This window comes from Lepidochelys kempii, chromosome 3 (assembly GCF_965140285.1).
Source record: "Lepidochelys kempii isolate rLepKem1 chromosome 3, rLepKem1.hap1, whole genome shotgun sequence".
Classification (NCBI taxonomy): Eukaryota; Metazoa; Chordata; order Testudines; family Cheloniidae; genus Lepidochelys; species Lepidochelys kempii.
The window spans coordinates 116,302,324-116,317,324 of record NC_136382.1 but is presented as its reverse complement, the minus strand read 5'-3'; positions in this window follow the sequence as shown (position 1 = coordinate 116,317,324).

The following is a 15,001-nucleotide window of genomic DNA, read 5'->3' as shown; positions in this document are numbered from 1 at the left end:
ATTGTGAAGCACGAGATGGCAACACGGGCAAGGAAGCGAGCAAATGTTATCTGAAAGCAAGCACACAGCCTGAAATTAATAAACAGCATTAAAGTTTTATCTTCAAGGAGTTCACCAAAAAGGGTGCTAGGAAGAGTACACAGACAGCCTCACCTATGACTTCCTAGGGATCAGTACATTCTAATGTACATGAATTAAAAATTAGAGGGAGAAAAAGATTATACAGTCCTATACAGGAGGTAATAGGTAAGAAATTAAGCTTTAAATTAGCCTTCCAGGTGTAGATAGATGATCACCTCCCACATTCTCAAGTGGAACAGATGTTTAGAACAAGGTGGGCTCTTTTCCACTCCCATGATTTTCACTATCATTTGTTTTGCCAGCTCAGAAACTTGCCTCTCTACCCCTTTTACCGACTGTCACATCTGCCTCCTGCATCTCCAACCATTAGCACAAACTCTCCATTCAAAACTGAACTTCTTGTCCTTTTACCAGCCTTTCCCATCCAGTTGCAGCTTTGCTATTCTCCCTGTCCCTGAGATTTGCAAGCTTCTCGTCCATGGCTGTCCTCATTCAGTTTTCTTACTGCTTACTCCACAATACCTCTGAATGCTGGGGCCACTTGGGCCAGGCTGGTGTATGGTGACCATGCAGGAGCCTCTATCCGTCAAATCTTCTGCTGGAGCTGAGCCTTCCACTGCAGTAGAGGAGAAGCCAGCAAGGACAGTGAGGTCTTCCAGGAGTGCCCTCCCTACCCACATCCTCCAAGGAGGGGAGAAGTGTCGGTATCTTCAGAGAGACGACTTGGTTTGCAGTGACTTTTCACTATGTTTAGGGCATCTCTTGATTGGTTCCTCTGGCCTTTAACTCCCAACCCCTGGGCTATGCGGGTGGGAGGGCGTAGACTACAGAGAAAATCAGAAATGTGGAGGGAAGAGGGGGTGAAATGGAAACTGGCCAATCCTGGTTATCGTGGAGAGGGAGGGAAGGTGGGAGGGGGGAACTATTAGGAAGGGTACAAAGTAGGGCTGCCAAGCAATTAAAAAAATTAATCACAATTAATCGTGCTGTTAAACAATAATAGAATACCATTTATTTAAATATTTTTGACGTTTTCTACATTTGCAAATATAATTATTTCAATTACAACACAGAATACAAAGTGTACAGTGCTCACTTTATATTTATTTTTAATACAAATATTTGCACTGTAAAAAAAGACATTATATTTTTCAATTCCCCCATTGCAAGTTCTGTAGTAGCATCTCTTTATCATGAAAGTTGAATTTACAAATGTAGAATTATGTAAAAAAATACCTGGATTCAAAAATAAAACAATGTAAAACTTTAGAGCCTACACGTCTACTCAGTCCTACTTCTTGTTCAGCCAATTGCTCAGAAGAGAATGCTGCCCGCTTCTTGTTTACAATTTCACCCGAAAGTGAGAACAGGCATTCACACGGCACTGTTGTAGCTGGCATCACAAGATATTTATGTGCCAAATATGCTAAAGATTCATATGTCCCTTCATGCTTCAACCACCATTCCAGAGGACATGCTTCCATGCTGATGACAGATTCTGCTCAATAACAATCCAAAGCAGTGCAGGCCGACGCATGTTCATTTTCATCATCTGAGTCAGATGGCACCAGCAGAAGGTTGATTTTCTTTTCTTTTGGTGGTTCAGGTTCTGTAGTTTCTGCATTGGAGTGTTGCTCTTTTAAGACTTCGGAAAGCGTGCTCCACACCTCATCCCTCAGATTTTGGAAGGCACTTCAAATTCTTAAACTTTGAGGCAAGTGCCATAGCTATCTTTAGAAATCTCACATTGTTATCTTCTTTGCATTTTGTCAAATCTGTAGTGAAAGTGTTCTTAAAACAAACAACATGTGCTGGGTCATCATCCAAGACTGCTATAACATGAAATATATGGCAGAATGTGGGTAAAACAGAGCAGGGGACATACAATTCCCCCCCCAAAGAGTTCAGTCACAAATTTAATTAATGGATTATTTTTTTAACAAGTGTCATCAGCATTGAAGCATGTTTTCTGGAATGATGGCCAAAGCATGAACGGGTATAAGAATGTTTAGCATATCTGGCAAGAATATACCTTGCAATGCTGGCTACAAGAGTGTGAACACCTGTTCTCATTTTCAGATGACATTGTAAATAATAAGCAGGCAACCTTATGTCCTATAAATGTAAGCAAACTTGTTTTTCTTAGCGATTGGCTGAATAAGAAGTAGGACTGAGTGGACTTGTAGGCTCTAAAGGTTTACATTGTTTTGTATTTGAGTGCAGTTATGTAACAACAAAAAATCTACATTTGTAAGTTGAACTTTCACAATAAAGAGATTGCACAACAGTGCTAGTATGAGGTGAACTGAAAAATACTATTTATGTTTACCATTTTTAGAAAGCAAATATTAGTAAACAAAAATAATATAAAGTGAGCACTGTACACTTTGTATTGTGTTTTGTAATAGAAATCAATATATTTGAAAATGTAGAAAAATATCCAAAAATATTTAATAAATTTCACTTGGTATTCTATTGTTTAACAGTGCGAGTCAAACTGTGATTGGGTGATTAATTTTTAATAGCAATTATTTTTTAGATAATTGTGTGAGTTAATTGCGATTAATCAACTGCCCTAGTACAAAGGAATAGTTTTTTAAAAGAATTGTAATAAAATAAGTGATGTCAACCTCAGTTTGATCCCTTATTGCTCCACTTACTCCATTATTTGTCATTATTTGTTATGGGCTAGATCTACTTTAGGTGTCTAAATCCAACTGTTAGGCACCCTGAGATCCTCAAAACCCTGCCGCTTAACCCTGGAGGTGCCTGAATTCACTGCTGGTGGACATGTGCAAAGCTGCCTAAATCCTCATGATGCTGAGCAGTTCGGTATCCTATCTCAGGGCCATTGAACCAAACTGTAAACCCTGTATGCGATGGAAACCACTTCAAACTAAGGGGTGTGGCTGCACCCCCAGCACCCTGAGTTCCAGCACCTACTGTGGGGGCTCTTTCTCTTGCTCTGTTTTTTTTCTTTTCTTTTTTCTTTTTTCTTGTTTGTTTTTGTTCTTAAGAAAGGGCTGATCTGGCTTAAGCATGGAACTCTTTGGGAGATGATTCATGGCTGAGAATCCTGAGCAGAGGGAGAGACTTCTGTCAGCCAGGTGCCTAAGGCCCAGATCAATGAGAGTTAGGTTTCTAACTACCTTTGAGAATCTGGATGCTTAGCCCTGTTCTTTAACTCTGCATTTCACTCCTGGCTAGCTTAGGCAGCTCCTTGCTCAGCTTGCTGGCTTCAGAGGATCCCTTCCTTAGGCACCCATCTCTCCCTTTGCATTGTATGAGGAGCCTGGGCACCTAACTCGGGACTGAGTATTCCCCTGGGCAGCAGGGTGCCTTGCAACACAGAAGTACCTTTGTAAATTTAGCCCTATGTGTCCGTACGCTACCAGTGCAATGGGGATACCAACAGGATTGAAGCCTTTAGAGGCTAATATAAAATCTGCCCTTTCTGTCCCTATGGTCAAATTGCTGGCCTGTGTCTTCATTGCCTCTCCCCTCCATTATTGCCCTCTCAACCGTTCTGGCCTCCTGCTACCTCGCCCCTCCAATCAATTCAACTGTTGCAAATAAAATGATCTTCCTTCTCCCAACCCCTTCTCTGCTCCTTAAATCCTACTACTGGGTCCCTCTCCATTGCTACATAATATTCAAGCTCCTTGGTCTCCCCGTCATAGTTCAGCCCCACTCCCCTCCGCCTTCTCTCATCTCCTCCTGTCCTTTCCCCGCGCCGCTACACTTACAACACCCTCACGCTTGGCACTCAGACGCTTCGAGCGAGCCCTCTTATCGCAGGCGGGTTCCTACTGCCCCTGTGTCCTGCCGTCCTCTTTTGCTTTTCTCCTTGTTCTCTGTGTTTTAGCTCGGAGTGCGGCAGGAAGTTGCTATAGCAACAAAGCCGTGTGGGGCAGGCGGGAGAAAAAGTGCCTTCGGTGCCTACGGGCGTTGGTGCGTGGCTCCATTGCCGTGGTACTCTGGCGGCCATTCAGGCCGGATAATAGGACGAACAGTGCCCACAAACCAGACCCTCGCTGGCGTTGCAGGGCTGCATCGTTTCCTAGGCCCTGGCTGAGGGAGCAGGAGGGCCGCGGGGAAGGAGTACTCTCCTGTGATTGGTTTGGAGGCAGTAGGGGGGAGCGAAGGGACAAGTTACACCTCCCCGCCCCAAATCTCAGCCACAACAGGATGCTGCCAAATTTCTTTCCCAGTCTGCAGGGTAAGAGGCCTTGGGTGCCCCCTGCTGGCCCACCACCTCAAGCCCACCAAGGGAGCAGGAGGGCGAAAGCAGTGCTGCCAACTCATTGCAGCGACTAAACCTTTAGCTCCTGCTGGAGCCACTCCAGCTTGCCTTCCCCACCTCCCCCTCCCGCCCTGGGGGCTGGGCTCCCCCAGGAGGCACAACAGGGCTCTTTCCAGCCCGACAGGCTGAGAGGAGTTTTCAGGGAGGGGAGAGGGTGCAGCTGACATCATTCTCAAAGGACTGGAGGCAGGAACCACCTCCTTCCCTGCAAACAATGGGTCAGTCTGTGCTCTGCTCCTTCCCCCTCCCCGCCCCTGTAACACCAGTGCTGGGAAGGGGGAGAGGGCGGCGAGGAGCCCCTAGGGCTCTGGTAGGTGCAGAGGTGGGGCTGTGGTGGGGAGTGTGCATAATTAATTGCTTAGGTAGGGGGTGGGCAGTGGTGGGGTTGCATAATTAATTACTGGGCTGGAGGAATGAGCAAATGTCTGGGGGGGCGGAGCTCCATAATTATGTCTGGGCTAGGGGGTGTAATTAGTTAATTATAATTTGGGGGAGAAGGGAGAAGCTCTGCACCATCAGGCAGCCAATCAGAGGTCCTGGAATGAGGCCAATATCATTTTTATAGGTTTGGGAGAGTTGGCAATACTAGGCTACATGACAGAGCTTTACGGCTGCAGCACGGCTAGTGCACATGCTCTAAGCCAAGGGGAGAGAGCTCAACTTAATGACTCCAGCCCCCATGAGAGGTGGTAGCTATGGCAGCGGCAGACGTTCTCCCACCAACACAGCCCTGTCCACATGGGTGACACTTACATCGCTCAGGGGGGTGGCTTATTCCCTGAGGGACATAACTTATACCAACATAAGCTGTAGTGTGGACATAGCTTAACTGTCACCCAGATGGGGTGGGCGAGGGGGATTGGAAATTGGAAGGCAGCCCAAAACTCACGATCCAATCTCAGGGGTGGGCAGCCAACTCCAGACTTCTGAACGTTTGGGGTTGGCCGTGTTGTCACATTAAATGACTGTTCCTACTCACCCCCCATGTGTGCACTTACTCCTGACAGCCGTAAGCCTGACTTCTTAGCCTCATGCCTCGCACCCATCCCCCAAAGAGCCTTGCTTCGTTTCCCAACAAAACTAACTACCTGACAGCTGCCCGAACGTGTGCTCTCTGCTACTCTGCCAGTTCTCACTCAACATACAACCCCAGCCTGACAGTCCTACAAAGCCTGTCCCCACTACTGGTTAGAAACCCTGAACTTGTTGGTGAGTTCAGGGCATATCAGGATGAAGGGACTGGAATGGTTCCTTGTAGTAATGAGAGAGTAAATGTCTGTCTTCCTCTCCCCTGTCCCCCATCTATACCTGGACCAGTTAGTTCTAGATGTCTGACCATCCACTCCTAGTTCCAGCTGCTAGTTATCTCAGAACAAATTGGTGTCCAAAGGGTTAATGGAGCTTGAGGTAGCTCAGTAACTTGAGACACGCCACAGCAATAACTCCCCAGGATTTAGCTGGTGTTTGTAGGAGGATTCTGAGGATAAGTGGGAAATAATGAAGCCAGAGCCATGGGTGTGAAATAAACACTTCAAGCATTAGACCCTTGCTGTGAGATGGAAAGTCAGTAATATGGTGCTTAGAAGTGAGGCAGGAAGCAGGGTGAATGGAGATATTGTGAAATCCAAACTGTTGGTTTTTTTCACCTGACTCAGGGAACTGGTCAATGGAAAGAAAGACCAGAGGGAGCAAGAGATGGCCTAGCTGAGGTTGGACCTATGGATTTGGTACAAACACGGTTCAAATCTTCCGAGTGGCTGTAGACTTCACGATTTTAAGATTAAAAAAAAATCTGACTTCTGTGTAATTCCGAGGGGTCTTCTATGCAAGCCTCTGAATATGGAGCTTCTCCTCCCCCATCCCTCCAATTCATGAGTTTCCATGGTTGTCATAGGCCAGTGACTTTGACAGACTATCCCATTATTGCCCCCTCCAGCTAGTAGTGTGTACACCAGCTGGTTGTTGACCTCAACCCCACGGAAGGTGCAATATAAAACTGATTGTTTTTAATTGTAATAGAAAATACAGACCTTGGGGTAGCATGCCGCAAAAGGGAGAGCTCTGACTCTCTTAATAATATTCTAATTATTTGAATATACTTCATGATAAAGACGTAGACAGCAGTGACCAGACAAATACAATCTACTTGGTTTGCCAAAAAAGCTTTAAATAAAGTTGCTGAGAAGCAATAAAGGGAAATAAATAATCACAGGGACTGGGTCAAAGGCCTGTCATGGATTAAAAACTAGTTAAGAGATAGGGATCTGAATTATATTACATGGTTGCTCCAAAGAGCAGAGGGAAATGAATAGTGGGAGATCCTAGGGGTCTGAATTATTTAATTTACTATTTTATGTGCAAGAGTAAATAGACAAACCTGTTTGGCTTAAAACCAGTGAAGGCGCTGAGAACTAGCAGATGGATTTCACCACGGTGCAAGATTGAGCAGCACAATGGCAGATTAAATTTAAATTATTTTGTGGAGGAAATACATTATTTTGCTAATACATCTTTTTCAGAAACACTGGTGGGTTCAGGATTTCCAGGGTACTGTGAGGAAAATGGCTTAGGAACAGAAAATAGGCTGATGGATGCCGATGCTGGTCCTCATTCGGGCAAAACTCCCTTTGCATTTTGAGGCTTTCCAAATATGATTCTTGGTATCATTTTTAGAAAGGATGGGAAATAGCTTCAATACAGCACTGGAATGGCCTCATCTGGAGTACTGTCATCTAAACGCAAAAGCCAGTCTTGATGGAGTTGGGACAAGGACAGCTACAATGCTTGGAGCTCCTACGTACTGAAACAATATCTAGGCTTAATCAGTCTGGAAAGACCAGGCCAGGGGAACTAGATTCCACTTCCCAAAAGGGGCAGGCTCCAGGTAGAAAAGAGAGAGTGTTGATTGCAGAAACTGTATCCATGATCAAATATGCCATTAGAAAAGGAGTACTTGTGGCACCTTAGAGACTAACAAATTTATTTGAGCCACAAGTACTCCTTCTCTTTTTGAGAATACCGACTAACACGGCTGCTACTCTACCTGTAAATATGCCATTGAAACCCTGGCATGGTAGTTTCTATTGGGCTGTATTAATTATTGTTATTATTTATAATATGGCAGTGCCTACAAGGAGGGCCCATTGTCCTAGGCACAGTGCAAACATATAACAAAGAGGTAGTCCGTGCTCTGAAGAGCTATGTACTTTTGCCTTACACTGAGGTGTCTGTTCCATCACTTAAAAGGTTGGCCAGTGGCTGGGACAAACACATAAGGTTTTGCAAGATCCCATGAGCACAGCCAATACTCACTGATACTTTGGCGTACTTCTGAAGGAAAAACCCCTTAGTGGCTGCTTTTGAGTTTGTGAAATCTACAGGGCCTGATTTTCAGAGCTTCTGGCAAGCCAAAACTGCCATTTATTTCACTGATTAATACACTACAGCTATTTGCGGTAAAGTTTGTGTCACTGTTTGGGAGCCTGACTGGGCAATAGGACGGGAAAGTTAAGCTGAGTGGTTCTAACCCAATTTCAGAACTGGCCATGGGACACCTGAATGACGTACTGTGGCAGTCTCCCTAGCCTGCTGTTCGACTGTAGTGCAGTGACTCAGCAGCACCCCGGTAGTTAAGACTGTGTCACATTAAAAGAAAAGGAGGACTTGTGGCACCTTAGAGGCTAACCAATTTATTTGAGCATGAGCTTTCGTGAGCTACAGCTCACTTCATCGGATGCAGTGAGCTGTAGCTCACGAAAGCTTATGCTCAAATAAATCGGTTAGTCTCTAAGGTGCCACACGTACTCCTTTTCTTTTTGCGAATACAGACTAACACAGCTGTTACTCTGAAACCTGTCACATTAAAGTTCTGTTTAACGGTCCTCTCAAATCGACATGCTTCGTTGACTTCCTTTGAAATCTGGTATGTTTTCAGCGGATGCAAGGTAGGTTGAATGACTCAAAATTGTGGTCATTTGCGCTCGGGTCTGCAGAGATAAAAGTTCAAAATAAATAGCCATTTTTCAAAAAGTTTTTTTTTGGGGGGGGGGGTGCAGAGCTAAAGATCAAATTATTGATGTGGTGCCAGTCAAAGTGGGCATGTTCCCCGCGGTGCTACATGGCACCCAGTAAATCTTTGGGAGACCTAATAGACTCATAGACTTTACGGTCAGAAGGGCCCCTTATGATCGTCTGGTCTGACCTCCTGCACAATGCAGGCCATGGAATCTCACCCACCCACTCCTGTAATAAACCCCTGACCTATGTCTGAGCAATTGAAGTCATCAAATCGTGGTTGAAAGACTTCAAGGTGCAGAGAATCCTCCAGCAAGTGACCCGTGCCCCACTATGCAGAGGAAGGCAAAAAAAACCCAGGGCTTCTGCCAATCTGCCCTGGAGGAAACTTCCTTCCTGACCCCAAATATGGTGATCAGCTAAACCCTGAGCATGTGGGCAAGACTCACCAGCCAGATACCCAGGAAAGAATTCTCTGTAGTAACTCAGATCCCATCGTAGGCCATTGGGCATACTTAAAGATCAATAAATTGCCAAAATTAGGCTATCCCATCTCCTCCATAAACTTATCAAGCTTAGTCTTGAAGCCAGATATGCCTTTTGCCCCCCACTGCTTCCCTTGGAAGGCTATTCCAGAACTTCACTCATCTGATGGTTAGAAACCTTCGTCTAATTTCAAGTCTAAGCTTCCTTATGGCCAGTTTATATCCATTTGTTCTTGTGTCCACATTGGTACTGAGCTTAAATAATTCATCTCCCTCCCTGGTATTTATCCCGCTGATATATTTATACAGAGCAATCATATCTCTATTCAGCCTTCTTTTGGTTAGGCTAAACAAGCCAAGCTCTTTGAGTCACCTTGAATAAGACAAGTTTTCCTTGCCTCGGCTCATCTGAATAGCCCTTCTCTGTACCTGTTCCAGTTTGAATTCATCCTTCTTAAACGTGGGAGACCAGAACTGCACACAGTATTCCAGGTGAGGTCTCACCAGTGCCTTGTATAACGGTACTAACACCTCCTTATCGTTACTGGAAATACCTCGCCTGCTGCAGCCCAAGACCGCATTAGCTTTTTTCACAGCCATATCACACTGGCGGCTCATAGTCATCCTGTGGTCAACCAATACTCCAAGGTCCTTCTCCTCCTCTGTTACTTCCAATTGATGAGTCCCCAGCTTATAACAAAACTTGTTGTTAATCCTTAAATGCATGACGTTGCGCTTTTTTTTACTACACATGTTAACTTCTTTGCTTGCATAGATGTGCAGTGTGGATGGACCCAACATCCTGCACCCTGGACCTCTCATTTCTGGCCCCACCCCGAAGGCTGCAACCCCCCCCCCCCCCAGCTGGAGCCGTCACCCCCCTCCAAGCCCCAGCCCAGTGAACGTGAGTGAGCCACTGAGGAGGGGGGCAAGGTTGTTCGGGAAAGTTGGCAACCCTTGCGACAAGTTTTGTCTGTTTTACTATAATGGTTTTTGTTTTATGGGAAGGCTGATTGGGAACACAGCAGAACAGTCAGCCAATGGCATAACCAAAATGTTTCTCATATTGGATGGGGAGGAGTCAGAGCCTGTGGACTTGTGCGGGAGGGTCGGGAGGGAACAGAGAGTATAGTTGCAGCGAGAGAGGGGGAGGAAATGAGGGCGGATGGCAGACAAGCCATGCATTGGTTGGTTGAGAAAAGCTGTATTTTACTAGTCCATGGAAGAGGGATGGGAGTGCCTACTTCTTGATTTTGGGGCAGATTAATGTGGCATTTCCAAACACTGCTGGTGCAGAGGTTTGAAACTGGTGGCAGGCAATCCATAGCAAGGGGTACAGGGCCTGGGGAAGAAGTGACGGCTTCGTCTCTTGGTGGACCGAGCGCACCGGCCAATCGCGCCAGCCTGTGGGGTCCCCTCAAAGCGCGGTGCCCGGAGCAGTCGCCTCAATTGGCCCTACCCAAGGGATGGCTCTGACTGGTGGTACCTTGACTGCTGAGGGAAAAGCAATATTTGCTCTGCCAGGACGGCCATTGTGTGGATTCTGGGAATTCCTGGATCACGAGGTTGCAGATGTTTGCAGGAGCGCTCGGGGTACACCATGACATGGGGATTGCTGCTGCCAGGCTGAGCTGAGTGGGGAGAGGTGGCCTTCATTGACCTCATGTTTTGCCCACTCAGCAGTGTGTAGCTGGTGACTTAGGGTGTGAGCTGCTGGCCATTGTGCTGCACCCCACATGATTTCTGCCCAGGAGCTGTCTGAGAGCGTTGCTAGGTCACATCAGCGCGTAGTGTCTAGGCGCTGTGGCAGTTTTCTCTGCTTTGGCTGAGCGTCTGAATAATTGCTGCAGTGACAACAGGAAAGTTAGTTATTAATAAACAAAACATGAGAGAGTTCCTGGCTGACCAGAAAATTTGTACTAGATACAGTTCAAGCACTGACAGCTCACTGTTTCTCAGGGCTGGGAACAGCTGTTGGGCAGGAGCCCATGACCGTGCTGATTACGTTAGGAGATGCTCCATGTTTTGCGCCCTCTGATGTGTTGATTGACGGGAAGAGCTGCATGTGAACGCTCAGGCTCCGGTACACATCATTACAGTGTAGCATTGTGTCGGTTAAAGAATTAGCAAGGTGGCCGGGTTCGGGGGTGTTTAGTACCCAGGCTATTGTCAGCCGTGAGGTGGACTATGTGAGGATTCGCACATTAAATGACAGCGGAGGTTGAGGTGGTGTTCTGTGCGCTGAGTGTAAGGCAGCTGTAACATGGTTCTGTACACATGCAGAATACCAGCCTTGCTTTGAAACTCTTAGGGATGTTTATGAGAAAAATTAGGGAAGAACAAAGGCAGTTGTTTGGACCTCTCTTCCTTGTCCCTATCCCCGGGCAGAAAATGGGACTTCTCTCTTACTCCCCGCTTAACCCCAGAAACCAGAACCACACCCCACTCCTCTCCTCCCCCTGTCTGTGGCTGTAGGGGTGCTGGCCCCCTGTTCCCCCTCCTCACTGCACCTCTGACTCACACCCTCAAACAAGGAGAAAGGGAAGGGTCAGCCCTAGGCAAGCTGGTCTCCTATGCTGCCCAGGCCCCTTAATTACCTTGGCCAGTTCTGAGCCTCCTTGCAGGAACAATCCTCCTTCTCTTGTCCCCTCGCACCTCCTCCACCACCACTGTCTCCTCCTGGCCCTTCGGCTTCTCCTCCTGTCCACCACACACTGCACCTTGAGGGTCTGACAGGAGTCAAACTGCAGTGACCGTCAGTGGGGTTAGGGGTGCTGGATTCAGTGCCCAAGCCACAAGCTGTGTATTGCACTTTTTGGTCCCACAAGGACTCTGCTGGCACGCTGTAGCTACCTAATGCATGTTAATGTAGTCCAGCGGGGCCCACATGGAGCAGTGAGATCACACCGTGCAGCCTGCACAACCCCAAGAGCACCGTTTGCCTCCCACCAGACCTGCTCTGCACATGTACCATGGGCAGTGGAGAAGAACGTCCCCCGTGGCCATGGTGCTATTTGCTGTGAGTGTTGGATTCCAGCTTCCTAGATGTAAACCTGAATTAGTCATTACCTGTGTAAATCAGGAGGCTTCCGGACAGTTAGAGAGGCTTGGTATCACTGCACATGTAGGGGAGTTGGCTGTGTGAGTGTACGCCAGGGGCTGGAACGGCCTGAAGCTTACAGTGCCAAAGGCAAGTGTGAGTGTGAGGTCAAAGAGGGTAGATGGTAGGGAACGGGTGGGGTGGGCAGCCTTTGTTGCGGTCCTTTAATAGTATTAGCTTGAATGCTGTGAATGGGTTGTAAAAGGTGGTGGTGACAAGCTTGTTCATTTCAGCAACTGTGGGTTGGCAGAGTAAAGGTGTTAAGGGGGGGGCGGGCGTGATGGAATTGATGTAACGCTGCCCTCTGTCAGCAGTGCCCCAAAGGCAATTTTAACTGTGCAGTGTCTGCTCTTCAGCCGATTTTGGTCAACTCAGCGTTCTGCAAGGGGATGCCCGCCCCACACCCCACTACCCGCTAACTGCGCGTTCATGGAGGGTTTAGCCACATGCAATGACATTTCGAATAATGATTTGGGACTGGCACCATGAGGGGCTTGACACTGAGCCACAGACCGTTCTGTTCACATCCCCGGCTGTGCTGTAGTCAGTGAAGTATGCAGAAGCACTTGCAGCCCTAAGCATGCTGTGTCCAGTGCCAGCAGCCAGGAGCAGGAGCACTGGTTGCCCCACTGCCAACTCAGGTTTGGTCTCATGACCTGGCCACCATGAGGGAAGGGCCATGTGACCAAACTTGAGTGAGTGGCATTGTGACCCCAAACACAGGGGGAGGGGACACTGCTCAGATATGTCTCTCTGGCCCCTCCATCATGATGAAAAGGCCATGGGGTCCAAAATTGAGAGAGTGGTGCCATGATGGAGTGAAAGAAATGGGGTGGGAGACAGTTGCAACACTGCTCACTCAACTTTGGCACCCGTCACAATGGAGGGGGCACAGGGCCAAACCTGAGTAAGCACCTGAGTGGGGTGGTCAGCACTGCTCCTCTTTAGTGCTGCTGTGGACACAGCCCCTGCCCCAGCGCTCCCTGCCCCCAGCGTTATCCTGCTTGCCACATCCCAGTGAGTAAGGAAAGTAACACTGCATCAGAATGGGGTGGGTTGGAATGTAGGGACTGAGCTTGGTATGGACTTGGGAGGGTGAAGAGCTAAGGCCAGGGGCTGCACCATGGCTGGCTCCACAGAGGTTGATGGGGACAATTTCTTAGATTGGCCCTGGAAGTCTGTGAACCAAATTAGCAATTTAACTCATTTTCAGGGATCAAATTACATCCCATTTGTGATTTACAAATATAGGGTCAGATTGATCAAATGGATAGATAAAACTAGATGCTGCCAGTGAGTGCCCCTAGATTGTGAGCCAATCCTCTGATGTGAGATGAACTGAAGTAATATGTCCGTTGGCTTATGAGTTTGATCACATACAGATGTGCTATCAACCTAAATCCCTGGCAAATCCTTCACGCATCCCAAGGCGCATGTGTGAGGATGACTGTGCGTGGGGAATAACCGAGGCAGTGTTGCCTAGTGAATAGAGCACTGGACTAGAACCCAAGAAACCTGAATTCTATTCCCAGCTCTGCCACAGGCCTGCTGCGCAACTTTGGGCAAGTTATGTCCCCCTATGTGCATCAGTTTCCCCACCTGTAAAATAGGGATAAGGATGCTGATCTTCTTTCTAAATCATTTTGAGATCTGCTGATAAAAAGCACTTTAAATGATCTGGGTATGATGTTATTCACAACCTGGTTTTTGATCTCTAAATGCAGTATTTGTAAAATGTATGTTTGTTTGTTTGGGGAGATCGGGGGGAGGGACCACTGCTGATTTCTGCTAGAAAAGCCCAATGCTGGCCCTCAAAGATCCAAAGCTTCCTTTTAAAACAAATAGCTCATATGCAATAATGCTGGGCAAGCTGCAGAATGATCTGTTACTCATATGTAGAAAACATGCTACGGATTGTGACCAAATTATTGATAATATTCCAAGGATAATACATGTATTGGGTTCCTATGCTGGTCTACGTACAATGAAAAATTACGTTGCTTAGAAGCCAAAATGAAGCATTGCACAGCAGGGAAAAATATAATCTAAAGATAGACCCACAGAGTGGACTTCACAAAGGCACCTAATTTCTGTTGATTTCAATCTAAAATTAATTTAAATCAATGGGAGTTAGGAACCTAAATACCTTTGTGAATCTCACCCTTACTGAATGTACAGGGTCACAATCAGAGAGCCAATAGTCCCTTCCAGAAGTAGCACTGCAAACAGATTTTCAAAAATATCACAGCACAGAATCTAATCTAATATACGTTTTGCTGCTTTGATTTTGCTCAGAGACCCACAATTATTTTGAGGCTATACCTGTATGTTTTTTGCAAAGGGTAAAGTCTTCATTAGGAAAAAGATGTGTTCTTACCTGGTATTAGCAAACACAAGATAACACCTGAGTTTTCACTCTAGGCTCCTCTGCAGTCTTTACCTTGACCTGCTTAAAGGTAGTGAAAACTACGAACAACCTTGTCTTCGCTAGGATGTACTTAGTAATACTTGGTAAAGGGCAGACCTTTTGGTAAAGAGGCATCCTGAGAGTTCAGTTAGGCATGAATACTCCCATGAAGTAGAAGAATCTAGACTTGGCTAGACCGGATGACTGGAAAAAGGCTAATGTAGTGCCAATCTTTAAAAAAGGGAAGAAGGAGGATCCTGGGAACTACAGGCCAGTCAGCCTCACTTCAGTCCCTGGAAAAATCATGGAGCAGGTCCTCAAAGAATCAATCCTGAAGCACTTGCATGAGAGGAAAGTGATCAGGAACAGCCAGCATGGATTCACCAAGGGAAGGTCATGCCTGACTAATCTAATCGCCTTTTATGATGAGATTACTGGTTCTGTGGATGAAGGGAAAGCAGTGGATGTATTGTTTCTTGACTTTAGCAAAGCTTTTGACACGGTCTCCCACAGTATTCTTGTCAGCAAGTTAAGGGAGTATGGGCTGGATGAATGCACTACAAGGTGGGTAGAAAGCTGGCTAGATTGTCGGGCTCAACGGGTAGTGATCA